A 4110-nucleotide genomic window follows, 5' to 3' on the forward strand; every position below is an offset into this window, starting at 1 on the left:
AATGATTTAAGTATCTGGTACCGTATGCAGTATACTGATATTTGTCAATTAAAAATCTAAATATTAGCTCAATTTTATATGATTTATTCTACATGAGAACATTCTGCTTTTTAGGAAATGTAAAGGCAATAACAATTAGATAAATATACCTTGGCTAACTACAAATAATCAACCCTAACTCCTGTTTAAATATGATTAAAAACTACTACTACTATAATATGCATCTAAACATTCAGTAGCTGGTGGTTGTTTATGATGAGTACTAAGCAGATTAAATGTAATGTGCACATTCAGATTCTTTTCCTTGTTTTCACAAGAAATTACACAAAGACTAGTTCTTTTCACAAGAGACTGGGGTCTCAAAAGTTAATTTCACTTCCTCCATTATGTGCTTTGGTGGCGTTTTTGAGAATCAGTGTTCCATTAAGGATTTAATTTTAGAGAGGCTTTTGATTGACAGGTGTCTCAGCCTATTGCAGTTAGTGGTAGTGGTTGTACCTTCAAATATATCCTAGCTTCCACCTCTTTGCTCAATTTAGGATTTATGGCTCCACTAAGTGAGTGAGCAGCAACTACAATATGACCTTCAAAATGTCTCTTCAGATGCCAGTGGCTGATATAACAGATGCTACTTCTATATTTTTTCTATAGCATATAAGAGCAGCAGACTAGATCCGATAAAGAGTTGAAGTCTTTTTCAAGGGCACTTCAGTTGGCTGTCATGAGAATTGAACTTCTCTACTGTATTCTCAGCATTTTTGCAGTTATACTGCACCGCCAAATTGCAACATGACACAAACAAGAGGGTTACAAATGAACTTTTGTCCCAAGGAGAAAACATACCTCTTCAGAGTATTGTGGAGTAGCCTGAAACTGGATTTCAGTTTGGCTACTTTGGTCTGGCTGATTTTACCCAGCGATAACAACTGAGGAGCATAAAAACAGAAACATTACCAATCACATGGACATGAAGAAACAGTTTGTAAAGAAGAATTGGCAGGTGGTATAACTGATGATTTATGGATTTAGTAGTAGTAACTCTTAACTTTTCCTATCAGTGTATGATTGGTTGCTGGGATTTACATACAGTATTTCCCCTGTGTCAATCATCCACATCTGAACAGCTCAGCTACATCTGGACATTACAGCAGTCCTAAACTTTATCCAGCTAAGTGAGCTACAAATCTTCCTGCATGGGTTTGCCAGCCCAGGTTGCACTATTTCAAAGTCTTTGATCTGACCCAAAGCTGCCTGTATAAAAAGCTATGATATGAATAGAATATCACATTCTGTGGAAATCTCTTGTTGCCGTTTTCACCAGACAGAATATTCAATAGGGCAATATTGCTAGGAACCAGATACAATTGTGACCAGTAAGCAGTTTTGTAATATTGTTTAGAGGCAAAATTAAGTTCCAGGAGTAGAAGAAGAAGAAAACTAAATCACTAGAGACTCCAAAAGAGTTTGAAATGCCTTAATAGTCAAAACTTTTTTTGAACAAAAATTGCTTTGTTTCTGCGGTAATATGCTTAAACTTCAATGACTGTTGTAAGAAAAAGCTCCTTTATATACGTCTGGACTCGCCAAAACAAGGTGTGATCGACCACAACAAAGCCCAACTCCCTGATGTCTGTGAAGAGGATTTAACCCAAGTTTGACTGAATAAACTTTTATCAACACAGCAGATATCACAGTATCAGAACACCTTATCACAATCAGTATAAAAACAACCCCCCAGCTATCTGCAATCTCAAAAGGAGAAGAAAAATCATTGAAAATGGCGCCTATATAATGGTAACTACAGTTGTTGAGATTACAGGTACCATTAGCCTTGAATGATTTGAAAAATGTTGATAGCAAAGATACACAGCTGTGAAACCTTGGTAAAAACCAAACAAAACACAGCAAAGAAAAAGATTAGGTCAACAGCATTGCAAAAAAGAAAAAGAAAATGATCATTAAGAGTTGTTGATAAATTTCTCTCTGTGGCAAGGTAGTTCTGTGTGTGTAACATTGATAGAAACAGAAGACAGGTGTTGTTCCCCTCTTATCTTCAGAGCCAGGCCGCTATAGTGGGGAGTAATGAGGGATAGCCTTGTCTGTATCAAAGAGCTGCAGAACTGAGGATATCTCAGGTCGGACTGTGTAACGGCAGTGAACACACACAAACATTCTGATTATACACGCGCGCACGGACTGATAACTCTCCATGACTTCAAACATTAGGTATAGCCGATTATGTTTTTAGATTCATTCCATTATATTGTTTATCTGACTATTGTCAAATGTGCTCGCAAGAAACCGACCACGTTCCAAGGTCTGAAAGGACAGAGATATGAATGTTGCGAAAGATGCAGATTGAGGCTCTTGTTAATATGATTTATTCAGATGCTTTTCAGTCATTTTGCATTAGCAGTCACCCAAGGTCACATCACTACACCTGACTAGTATTAAACTATCCGCGTTTAAAACATTTAAAAGTATACTTCAACCTCTCATTCCTGCATCTTGAAATGGTAAGTGGGTCATCTGGTCCCAACTAATCTCCAATTTGAACCTTAGTCATGTAATCTAATATTGTGTCCTAAAAAAAAGCAAATTAAGGGAACATGTGAAATTATCTCACTGCACTGACATAACATCTTAAAAACTGATTCTGAGGCCAAATAACACATCAAATATGGCCAGTGTTGTGTTTTCAGCTACGTGGAAGACATACCAGTGATGCGACAGACATCCTGGCCATACGCTGGGCATTTATCTGAGAGAAGCAGCCTGAAGCGGTTTCAGGCAGCCTTTCTAATTCTGGTGCCAAGACTTATCTTCAGCAGTATAGAGCATTGGAGGTTTTTATGGGGTTTCTACATAAGGCTCACATGTGGTGGACCATCTTTGAAGTGAGATAGAGACAATCACTGGAAGATATTTATACACAGACACACATACCTGTCCATTTACTCGCCTCCCCACACACAAACACACACGTAATCTGTACTGCAGAGCAGCAGTAAACCTTCCGGTAATATGACTGCACGGTGCAGCAGGTACAGTATGTGAAATGTGTAACAAAAAGAACCTGTGGGCTTTAAAACTCTGCACCCTTGGGGAGAAAAATAATGACCACAGAGGCACAGCATTGAATCCCAGTGTGTGACCACCATGTCCCTCTGTGTATCTCCACCTTCATGTCCCGATATTGACTGTTTGAGTTACAGCTACAGCTAAATTGAATGACTTTGTTAGGAGAAGTTTTATGCAGTAATATTTTCCTTTCTGGAGCGTTCCTCTGTCAGGGCTGCGAGCCACTTCTGTAGCTGAAATCAATTATCTGAAACTGTGTCACTTCTCCAGAAATATGACTCGTGCATGAGACATCTAACAGCCCAGAGAAAATAATCCAACTACATGACCCATGGTTATGAATCACTTAATATACTGAAACAATTGCCATGTCCCACAAAAACAAACCAACAAACAAACAAACAAACTGTGCCATGTTGATGAACTTACTACAAGTTTATAACAGATTCTCCAAGTAGGGTAACATCCAGACTGTAAATGTTTCTGGGCGAGGATCCAAAACGAAGAACTGTTCACTCTGCAGGATAAACAATTAATTTTAATAGCTTAATAATTGCACATTGAATTGTACATTGATAATAAGACGCTCCATAAGATTTCCTAATGTATGAATAATGTTTATGAGGGCAATTTGAAAAACCACCAAAATTGACCACATCATCACTGCAGGCAAAAACAAGTGTGTTGTTTATTCATAAAGACCTTTTATTATTATCTGTTTGCTTTCTTTATATTGTAACAAACTACGTAAACCATTTCATAATCCCATCAGTGGTGACATCACAGTAATTAAAGTTTTAATTCATTTTAAATTATAAATTGCAGATTGTGTAACTTTATTAACAGCTGGGGCCACAGAACGGAGTTCAAACTCGCCGGCCGCCCTACATCTGCTGTGTTCAAGTACCAATTTTCTGACCTTTGATCTCCCAAAGGTGGAGGCAAGTGAAATAAAAACTTTCATTTTAGGGAAATAAAGTTGACTGAGAACTAAGCAAGTTCTCTAAAAAGTAGTGATGGGAATTCCAG

The 4110-nt window shown here is 37.8% G+C and overlaps 1 protein-coding gene across 1 annotated transcript in view; it reads right to left on the reverse strand.

Annotated features, from left to right (window-relative positions):
* ccdc146 (coiled-coil domain containing 146) overlaps positions 1-4110 on the reverse strand; it is a gene marked incomplete in the record, with an annotated part of 44189 nt that overhangs the window by 28692 nt on the left and 11387 nt on the right.

Source organism: Morone saxatilis, unplaced genomic scaffold (genome assembly GCF_004916995.1).
Source record: "Morone saxatilis isolate NCDOM2014 unplaced genomic scaffold, NCSU_SB_2.0 Contig10, whole genome shotgun sequence".
In the NCBI taxonomy this organism is placed as follows: Eukaryota; Metazoa; Chordata; class Actinopteri; family Moronidae; genus Morone; species Morone saxatilis.